At 40.8% G+C, this 11,697-nt stretch overlaps 1 pseudogene; it reads left to right on the top strand.

The window, feature by feature from the left end:
• Positions 1–1,706: 1,706 nt before the first annotated feature.
• On the top strand, positions 1,707–10,702 carry LOC105715618 (nucleolar protein 56-like; annotated as a pseudogene).
• Positions 10,703–11,697: the final 995 nt, after the last annotated feature.

Here is an 11,697-nt window from a genome sequence, read left to right as displayed (position 1 = left end):
CTGAGCCCACTTTCACCCATGTTGCGAGCTAATTACAAAGAATCCAGAAATGTGGGAACGAACTGGGAATACTGTAGGCTGCTTCAACAAACCTTAGCACCATCTGCTGAAATATTAAGATGCTTGTTTAAAAAGTTGGCTGTCAGAGAAGGAGGTCACAGCACAGACAGTGGGAAAGTTATCTTAAGTAATTTCTTTTCACTTCTCTTTCCTATATACAAGCAGTAGGGCACTAAGCCAAAGTTGAACCATCCACAGTAGACCATATCTGCTACCTTCTCCTGGTCCAGGTGCCAGCAGGAGAGAACCTAGAGAGCCTTGGTCATCAAAAGAGAAGAGATACTGTTAAAAGACTATAGCATGTTTGTGAATTTCAGTGAGCAACAACAGTCATTTGGGAAAATAGAATGGAATGTCTTAAACTCCTTTTCCCTTTTATAATTAGTTGGCAGAGAAATATTTAAAGTGTGCATATACTGAAGGAAGACATCATATAAATATGATTTTATCCAGGTATGACAATCCCTTAGTAATCTGAAACTTGTGAGATTTGCGGGTTCCCTTTGTAGGTTAGATGTTTCTCAAAGAGGAGCACTGAAAAGAGCCTCAGCTTTGTATACAATTATCAGGCTAATGGTCAGAGTTCCAAGGGGCTTAGGGAAAGCAAAAGAAAGCCTTGCATCATTTAATGTCAGTGTTAAAAGGCCCCAACAGAATCATACATTAATAATAGTAACAGCAGCAGCTAACATCTTTTGAGCATGTACCAAGCATTATGTTAATGGTTACATGTGTTATTTATTAAGTCTTCCAACATTCTCAAGTAGGTACTGTTGCCTCATTTTATAGAGGAAGAATATAGATGCTTACAGAAATTAAGGAACTTACCCAAGAGCTCATCAGTTTGGAATGGGTAAAGCTGGTATTGAAGCTAACCTGCTGACTCCAGAAACTAATTTCACTTGTAACCATGAATACTATATTGACCATGGACTGAGATTCATGTAGGCCCCTTACACAAGGGAGTGTCATAAGGATATCAGTAGTAAGGTGGAAGACAAGGATCTTAAAAGAGCTGAAGAACATGCTTCAGGCAGACCACAAGTGGAGCCAAAGTAACTGGAGGGATGCCAGGCAGCACAAGTTCATGGGTCTTCACTCTTGTGTATCACTATTACTGGCACTAGGCTACTCTGCCTATCTGCTTTCCCTTCTATTAACTTGTTTCTATTCTCTGTAACTGACCCAAGTCACTCATTGGCTAGGCTACAGACTGGCTGTCCTTGAGTTAGGTACCAATGATTCAATTAACTGAGGCCAGGTACAAGAGTGGGGGTCTGAAGGGCTGCTGAGGGCCCCGACTTCAGTAGAAGTTATGAGAAAGGCAGATACCTATGGAAGGGGCCATAAGAACAGTAAGCTCCATGCTGCTTATGTAGTACACAAAGCAATTCTGCATCATTGTTTGTTCTCTGCTTCACATTTCTGGCATTTACAGGGATTACTTATATCCAAAAGGGCACACAGGATGACTTTTCAGTCCCAGCAGTCTATGTGTAATGACTACATAAAATAGTATATACATACATGAAGATCTTTCCTACTAAAAAGTACAGAGGACTAACAAAGACAGGTAACTTATGAAATTTCTCTCTTCCTTCTTCACTCTTTGTTTCAAAGTCCTGTTTATTAGAATTAAAAGGTGCATGGTCCTGATTTCCACTTACCAGGAGGCTGGTCATTTTTCATCATTACGTAGAGGGGTGGCTCCGAGTTTAGCTCAACCATCTGTCGTCCCTCGCAAGCCTGAGGGATTCACAGCAGGATGGGGAGAGTTTGCCAGCCCTCTCAAGCAGGTTCTGAGGGCAGGGTTGACAAGTCACTTCCCAAGCCTGGGTGGACCAGACAGGAAGAAAAGACCCATACATATGACTAGACAGAGCCAGACACACAGGGATAATAGGTCATCATAACAGCAAAGCTGGCTCCAGAAAGAAGAAAACCCACCATGCAACAATCACTATCAAAGCCACAGGTATTCACATGACATACTTCCATTGAACTCCAAATGTCTCTAGAGCAAAACGGTTAAAAATGTTCTTGTGGTAAGTAAAACCTTCTTTTCATGCAAACAAGAATTAATCACATAAACATTACATGGTGACATAAGCCAAAAGATCAACAAACCTTTATAGTAAGTACAATCAATCCACTGGAAAAAATAATTAATGTTCAAAAAAGCAGGGCATTAATTTTTTTTTTTCCTAAGAAAATTTAGCTCTGAAGATACCCCTAACTCTTAACATACTTCATCCAGGTGGCGCTCAGCTCCACACAGCTTCCTGCTGCAGTCAGCTCAGAAAGGATGAGGGGGAAGTGCAAATAAAGGGGTATTTTACGGCCCTTTTTATGAAATGTTATAATCCTGAAATATTCCACTTAATTTCTCCAGACTCTTTTAAATATACTTTTAACAAACTGGTAGGACAGGCATGAGAAAGTATATGAGGCTCGAAGTCACCAGGAACAAGTGTAATCCCAGGCTCTGCCATTTACAGGCCTTTGTTACATCTAGCAAGTCCTTCAGTCTCTTGAGACTCAGATTCTTACCTTCTCACCCCAATGCCAATGAGCATCTTAGCACCTCCCTCTCTATCTCACAAGATTCTGCAGATCAAATTAAAATGTATATTCAAAGATTTACAACCCTGAAGTAGTCATCATTATTAATGGTGGCATGGACTCAAATTTATTTTACCCAGCTTTCAATAAAACAGGATACATGGTGAGAATGGGTTCCAAAGGCCAGATTAAAACCCCAAATTTAAATCTTAGCTCTCCGAATAAATCTTAGGACTCTACTTACACTCTTGTTTCCTCAGCTGTAAGAGTGGAAGACTCAGTTCATTTTGTAGAACTATGAGGTGGTGCACACAAAACAGGGCTAAATGAAATAATGGCTTTCTTCTTCCAATCCTGTGGTCCCTTGCAACTAAATTTTCTGTAATTATCCCACGGTTTTATAGTATTATATTTTAAATATATATAATACGAAATGGCCAAAATGAATACAAAACTTTTCCTAGGACACATTTCCCAGAAAACATCCAACCTTTTCAATTCTTACGTTGTTCCAAAAAGCACACCTTTATAAATTGAAACAAAAGAAATTTACAGGCAGTAAAGCTTTAAAAATCCTCACATCTGTCATATAGGAACACCCTCTTTTAGCAATTGCTTTATATTATCTATAAATGAGTTACTTTTTATTGAAGGAGATAAGTGAAAATTACGGGCAAATGAACAAAACTTCACATACCTGGGCTTTACCCACAAATCTAAAAAGTAGAGTTTGCTAAGGAATGCATCCACTACAAGTAGCAACTTCTTTCCTTCCATTAAGACATATCAAGTACTTGATGCCAACCAGAGGAGATAAATAATGATTTAAACACTACAGAAAAAATATCCTCTAGAAAAACTTACTTTTGGGATGCATATAATTTTTGGGTTGTATATGCCACTGCTATATTAGGATTTTACAACACAAACAAGAATATGTGTCAACTCAAAAGAGTTTTCATTTTGACAAGAACACAAACATCACTATTAAACTCATCCAACATCCAAATCCTCCTGTTTCCACAGTCTTAAAGATTTAACAGTCTTACAAGGCTAAGGGCCAGTACTTCCTGACCACACTGATCAACCAAACGGTTGGCAACCCTCAAATGTACCCGCGATCTCAGTGTATAAACACACAAAAACACCTTAAGACAAAGTAGGAGGTGGCCAAGCCTTGGCTGCTTAAGAACTGCCCTAAATCAATTTAAATACGGAAAAACCAAATGGCCATGTCAACAGCCGGGTTCTGGTATGTGTTGGCTGTACTTGGCAAGAAGAACGACATTATCAAAGTTCTTAGAAGTAGAATTTAGAAAAGCAGAAATACGCAATTTGCTTTTTCATTTTAATGGACAAAAAGAGCAAAGCCCCTAGCCAACCTATTAAATGGTTTATTGGAAACCATTTAATATGCGAAATGGTTCGCACATTATTTCTCTGGCCTATTTATCTATACATAGATTTTCACTTCTAGTAAACACAGAACAGTTTTTTCCATCAACCATAGTCCTTTGCAGAGTAACTTTTAACAAATAAATGTGGAACTACTGTAGACTCCACCTCCAATAAAAGTAACCAGAATTGGTTGCAAAGGATCTGCCTATAGTTTGAATGTCCCCTCCAACTTTCATGTTGAAATTCAACTGCTATTGTGACAGTATAATAGGCAGAACCATTAGGGGGTGATTAGGCATTGATAGCTCTGCCCTCATGAATGAATTAATGCCATTACCACAGGAGTGAGTTCCTGATGAAAGTCAAGTTCAGCCTCTGTTCTTGCTCTCACATTCTCTTGCCCTCTAGCTTTCCCCCATGGGATGATTCAACAAGAAGCCCCTACCCAAATGCTAGTGGCATGCTCTTGGACTTCCCAGCTTCTGCAACCATGATACTAATAAATTTCTGTTCATGATAAGCTACCTAGTCTGTATATACCCAAAGGAATATAAATGGTTCTATTATAAAGATGCATGCACACATATGTTCATTGCAGCATTATTCACAATAGCAAAGACATGGAATCAACCCAATTGTCGATCAATGATAGACCGAATAAAGAAAAATTTAGTACATATACACCATGAAATACTATGCAGCCATAAAAAGGAATGAGACCATGTCTTTTGCAGGGACATGGATGGAAATGGAAGGCATTATCCTCAGCAAACTGGTGCAGAAACAGAAAACTAAACACCGCACATTCTCACTTACAAGCGGGAGCTGAGCAATGTGAATAAATACAAACAGGGAGGGGAACACCACACACTGGGGCCTGTGTATGGGGAGGGACAGTATCAGGAAAAATAGCTAATGCACGCTGGGCTTAATACCTAAGTGACAGGTTGACAGGTGCCACAAATCATCATGGGACATGTTTACCTGTGTAACAAACCCATACATCCTGCACATGTACCCCAGAGCTTACAAAATTAAAAAAAAAAATTACCCAGTCTGTGGTACTCAGTTATAGCAGCATAAAATGGACTAAGACACAATCTTAATGAGTTCAACCACCTAAATGACACTTGGAATATCCCAGCCCTGGGGGCCATTCAACCATGCTACAAGATGTCCAGGGAAAAGACAACTCCCAATGTATGTACCCAGGCCTATAAAATCAATTTTTGGGCCCAGGAATCTATGTATACATGTTTCAACAAGCCCTCTGGGTCAATCTTAAGAATGTTCAAGTTCAAGAAACACTGCCTCACAGCACTTCCTCTCAAACTTTAATGTGCCTATGGATCAACCTGGGACTTCTGTTAAGATGAAGACTATGGCTCAGTAGTTTAGGGGTAGAAGCTATTATACAATGAATTTGCATAAGTTTCCAAAAGGTATCAATGCTATTGATCCACGGACTATACTTAGAACAGCAAGACCCTGAGTCCAGTGCTCTTATTCTACCTACTATAATAATTTATTAGCAATCTAATTTGGCAACTAAGATTATGTGATGTTGAAGGCAATATGGTAGTAATTGGACCACTGTCTGAAATACTGCACATTTTATTTCAGAAAGTCCATATCACTCATGTTTATGCATTTTATTTTAGAGAGCGAGTGCTACTGTAAAAATGTACTTGAATATTTCCAGGTATTATTTCATTCACATACTACTCAGTTTCTAAATCACAGCTTGGTACCTGGAGGTCTGTGGTTCTCTTCAGAGTGCTCGACATTAGTCAAGTCAATTACTTTTCCTTTACCAGAGTTCCTCACCTGCCAAATGATGGCATTTGCATCAATGAATCCACAAGACTTATTATTCCTTATGGGTATAACAGTATTCAGGAACAACAGGAAAGAGCAAAAACAGAAATACCCACAACTGCCACCAAGATAATTTTCTACAGATAAAAAGCAGTTAAGATAACTCCCTATCTTGCCACCAAAAGAACAAATGCTATCTTGTCTCTGAAGGCAGAAAAATAAAGATTTTAATCTGAATCTTTGAACCACTGAAGCTGCAAGGTTCACAAACCACAAGACAAAAAGGAGATAATCTGGGTTCTATTCCAAAAAGTTAGACCCTGACCATGCTTTAGTCAGGATACATGCTTTAGTCTTTTTCATTCACTTACCTAGAAACAGATCTTTCCATCTTACTCTGTGATGATGAAAGAAGCTAAACCCTAACTCCTTATTCTATCAGGGGTTGCTCTGTCTTCCCAAACCTTGGGTTTTCCTATCTGTAAAATGGGGACAATATGTACCTTTCAGAATTATCAAAATTAGTAAATAGGTCATGGTCTACATTCAGCAAACGAAAGCCATAACAAGACAGTTTTATATAAGAGTTTGACATTAAGAGAAATATCTGCCCAAGTACACCCAAGAACTCCACACTGCACATAACCTCCTGATATTGTTTTATGACTCTCTCAGGATTCGACTTTGGTCAATAAATGATGTTAGTCAAGCTATCAACTCTAAGCAGACAGTATTCTACTACTAACAATAAATTAGAGCAGGTCAAGTTACCTTCTGGCTATTAACACCATAATATTTCCATCAAAAAGGTGAAAATTATAAAGTCTTGTATTTGTAAGTGTACACTAAATACCACTCGCCTGGGTCTCTTAAGAAATAGAACCCCAGACATTTCAACTTTACATTTGTCTGATTTTTACTGATACACACACACACACCACTTCAGACACAGGACCAGTTTATATATTGTCCAAGAAGGAAGACATTATAATTAACTGTTTATATCACTAACTTTATATGAGAAACATTCATACTTAAAAGACGTTCTTATCCAAGGAGAACAAAACAACATGTAGCAGAGTTTACTAAGTGTGAACACTTGCACTTTCTCTTGAAACACAGTAATTCCTTTTCCATACTTTTCCTGAAGTCACTGTTTTATAATTTAGGCACTATTTTCAACCCTGATACATGCTCAAAACAAATCCAAAATGTCAAAAAAAAAAAAAAAAAAAACCAATACGAATATTCTCAGCACTAACACTTTGATAGATAAATTTCAGAATGAGCCAAGCTTCACACCCAATTTTGAGTAGGTAGTAACTCCTCAGACTTCACTCTCCCCTTTATGTATCCTACATCTATTCTGAATGGTCATGACGCTCAAAGAACTGGGGTGGATACAGAGGGAACAGAACACCAAGCTCAACTGCAAGAAAGGTACTGCTCTAAGGGATTTCCCAGTCTAGAAAGCTGAAACATGAACTAAGTTATGTATGTATTACAGCCTTCCCCTCACACACAAAAGCCCAGCTAGACTTTTTTCCAAGTGATGTATTTTCAGCAGTAAAACCAAACCACCTCATTTAAGGGTAAAATTCAAATATTTCTATCAAGGCCACCTACAATTAACCATTATAATATACTGTGTTTTTAAGACTAGCTTAACAATTTGCTGACTGCAGTCCTTGGACAAGTTTTTAAACCTCTTTCAGTCTCATTTTATTCCTCTATAAAATTGTATTAAGAGTATCTCTCTCATAATGTTAAGTGAGATAATGTACATAAAGTTCTTAGCACAGTGCTTGACCCAAAACATTTAGTCAAATGTAAGTTTTCTGGGTGTCAACTGGTGTATCAACAGACTACCACAGACTTCCTGGACCCTGAAGGTGGTGGGGAGGAGGGAGGAGGGAGGGGAGGAGAGGGGAGGAGGGGACAGGCTTCCTGGACCCTGAAGGGGGTGGGAGGGGAGGGGGGAGGAGGGAGGAGGGAGGAGGGAGGAGGAGGAGGAGGAATGAGCAGGGCAGGAACAGCTCAGATTTCCTATATTTTTTCCAGCTAACTCCAACCACAAATGTGTCTCTGCCTTGGCTGAAAAAGCCCCTTCTGTTACAAAGCCTGTCTGGGACTTACCCTAGATCCACTGAATCACAATCCAGGTGTGTCTGAAGCACCTGTATTAGTAAGTTCCAAAGGTGAGTTATGCATACCTAAGTTTGAGAGCCACAGTGGAAGACAAAATGTTTTGTAAGTGTTTCAATATTTGTTAAGACATGATTCAGCTAAGATCTGATGTTTCACTTTGAGCTGCATACAGCTGTCTAGTCTTCAAAACCTCAGGATCACTGTCCAAAATTTCATTCAGAAGTCTTTCTAATGGAGTTCTTTCTGATTTACCTCCACTCCTTGCCCAGGGCTCCTGCTCAATGTGGGGGAAAGGAGAGCATGACACGGAGGTGCCCTCACTGATCCTTCGACCCAGAGGTCTTGTCAGCCCATCTGTCCTCACTCACAGCTCCACATCCTTCTCATCTCACTTTTCCATATCTCTGATGGGTCCTTAACTAATTTATTCAAGATGATGCTACCACACTGCTTTCAATAAATTTACTATCACATCTGAGTATTGAAAAACACCATCTAATAGACATACTTCAATTCTAATGTTTTTGGTGCCCTAGTATATATTGGCTAGGTTTCCAAACAGATAAAATATAAATTGTCTCAAAGGAACAAAAAAATACATCAACAATTCACACTACTACTACAATAAATAATTGTTCATTTAATCTTCATTAGAAGGAAAAAGGAAAAGAACTGCATTTGCTGAAATTTGCAATTTCAAACAGTCAATTCAAAACACAAATACTGTAGAGACTATGGTATTACTTAAAAACAGTTTTCCAGAGAGAGATAAAAATATTTACAGAAAAAGCTTTATTAAAATGACTAGATAAATTACTAGATAAAATATACCAGCATTTATACCTCTCCAATTATATAAAAATTTCTATTGCAGGGAGGTGTGATTAAAAACTACACTACTTGACTTAGTAATAGATTTAAGCTGGCTACTCAAATTGCCATCTGGTCAATCAATTGCCATTTGAAAAGCTGCTCTAAAAATATCTTCATATAAGTGCTTAAATCTCATCAAAATGTAATGACTTCTAATTAACTTACGCTAGCTAGCAGGAAACAAACTTGCAATGTACACTTTAGATTCCCACTTATAATACAATTACCAAAACCCTACAAGATTCTCAAATTATTTCCCCAAAAAGAGACACGGCAATATATCCTGATTTCACTTACTATAAAGCCACTATAAACTAGTCCTACAATTAGAGCAATCTCTACTAGCCTTTAAAATGTAGGGGAGCCCATCAACTTGTTTCATCTACAGAATATACAAAATATGCATTTTCTTATTTCCACAAAATGGCAACAGTACATAAAACTAAGCAGGTGGCTATTTACCAACTCAGATTATATACACTTTTGTAAAAGGGGGACAATACAGAATTCTCTGCTTCACAAGCTGAGAATCAGAGGAGAGAATATATGTAAAAGTATATTGTTTCCCAGGGCCCAGAAAAGGGACTAAGTCTCCAGAGCCCTAACGACAAGAAGTAACACACCAAAATATGGACTCCTTTTCCACTCCACCTTCATTGGCCAAGCAGCTGCCAAGAATAAAGGCCTCATCTCCCAATACCTGGCAAACAAATGCAATACTGCCTTGCAAATCAACTGCTTCTCCCAGGTGCTTATAAGCATATCTGGGAAGATGCTTCAAGAATAAGTTAAGGAGAGACTGTTTTTTTATGAGACTGAAGAGATCCCATGAAAGAATCTGGATGTCTTGAAGACAGAAGTGGTTCCTGCAGAGAAAATGGTTGCTGAGATTATTAGGAAACTGAAGAAACAGGAGTAGAAACGTTTAAAGAAAGAAAAAAAAAATGCCAGCTGTCCTTGCCGACACATCTTTGGAAAACAGAACTCCAGAAGAGTGGGCAAAGACAAGTGTAAAACCCAAAAAGAAGAAAAAGCAAAAGCCCCAGGAGGCTCCTCAGGAGAATGGAATGAAAGACCCATCTAACTCTTTCTCCAAACCTAAAATAAATCTTTTTCAAAGGAGAAATCGGTTAGTAGCCACTGCGAAGAGACCGCTGGCAGCATCAGTCTTCCCAAGTGGAAGACATCTTCACCCAAGGAAGAAGCAGTTAGTGATCCCAAAGAGGCAGGCAACAGGAGCGTGGCCAAGAAAAAGAGGAAATTCTCCACCAATGAGGAAGGAGCCACTCAGCAGTGGACCTGAAGAGGCTGGTGGCAGCAAGAACAGCTCCAAGAAGAAAAAAAAGTTACATCCAGTACCCAAGGGCTGTGTGCGGTGGTGCACATCTGTAATCCCAGCACTTTGGGAGGCTGAGGTGAGTGGATCACCTGAGGTCAGGAATTCGAGACCAGTCTGGCCAACACGGTGAAACCCCATCTCTACTGAAAAACACAAAAATTAGCAGGGCGTGGTGGTGGGCACCAGTAATTCCAGCTACTTGGGAGGCTGAGGCAGGAGAATCAGTTGAATCTGAGAGGTGGGGTTTGCAGTGAGCTGAGATCCTGTAACTGCACTCCAGCCTGGGGAACAAGAATGAAATTCCATCACAAGAAAAAAAAAAGTACTCCAGAAAGATTAGAATACAGATTGACTTTCCCTGGTAGGCGGGGCATATCCTACCCCAAGGTGACATTTCCCATTCTGTGTCCCATACCTCAATAAAAAATACTCACGGAGAGGATCCAAGATGGCCGATTAGGAGGAACTCGCGAATGCAGCTCCGAGAGAAAGCGCAGAGGGTGAGTGGACGCCGCATTTCCAGACGGATATTTACTGCCCACAGACCAGGAGATTCACAGGGGGAAGAGCACCACAGGTCGCCAGCGCTGCTGGCTTGAGTGGTGCGGCCGCCGCTAGGCCTGCACCCTGAGGCAGGGAGCAGCGGCTCCTTCTGCAGAGTGAGTGCGACTGAGTCCTCTGTAAGCCAGCAAGGGGAGCTGAAACAGGGAGTCAAGCCAGGAAATTCCCCGGGGGAAAAACGCGCCACGAATCTCAGAGCCGCCGCTTCAGCAACGGCTCACTGGGCAGCGGATTTTTACTGCCCACAGACCAGGAGATTCACAGGGGAAAGAGCCCCACGGGTCGCCAGCGTGGCTGGTTTGACTGGCGCAACCGCTCGGCCTGTGCCCTGAGGCAAGGGAAGTGGCTCCTCCTGCAGAGTGAGTGAAACCGAGTCCCTGAGTCCCCAGTAAGCCAGCAAGGGGAGCTGAAACAGGGAGACAAGACAGGACACTCCTGGGCAAAGAAAGCGCCTCAGGAAACACAACTGAACCTGGGTCGGTCCAGCTCTGTGGGGGAGGGGCGCCCTCCATTGGGACACACCCTGCAGTTCCTAGGGCAATTTGCCGCAACGAAGGTAACCCGCCACTACAGAGACTCCATCACTACAGGGGCGGGCCATCATAGCGGAAACAGTTCTAACTACGCCCATATAAACAAGACTGCAGGAAAGTTCACAAGGAAGCTGGGCGGAGCCCACAGCAGCTCAGCGAAGCCTCTACAGGCTGAGTGCGACTAGGCTGCCACCTTGTGGGCAGGGAAAGCAACAACAAGACAGCGGAAAATCATAACTCCCTAAATCCCCAGGACAGAACACCGGGAGGGAAGAAAAAGGGGGTTTATGAGTTCTGCTGCTGCAGACTTAAAATTACCAAAATCAGAAAGACAGCAACTACAAAGTCGATAGGTGGATAAATCCACAAAGATGGGAAGAAACCAGCGCAAAAAGGATGAAAACA

The sequence above is a fragment of the Aotus nancymaae genome, unplaced genomic scaffold (genome assembly GCF_030222135.1).
Source record: "Aotus nancymaae isolate 86718 unplaced genomic scaffold, 86718_ANA_hifiasm-v0.15.2.pri h1tg000003l, whole genome shotgun sequence".
NCBI lineage: Eukaryota > Metazoa > Chordata > Mammalia > Primates > Aotidae > Aotus > Aotus nancymaae.
The sequence above is the reverse complement of the archived record's forward strand: the minus strand, read 5'-3'. Positions and strand labels throughout refer to the sequence as shown.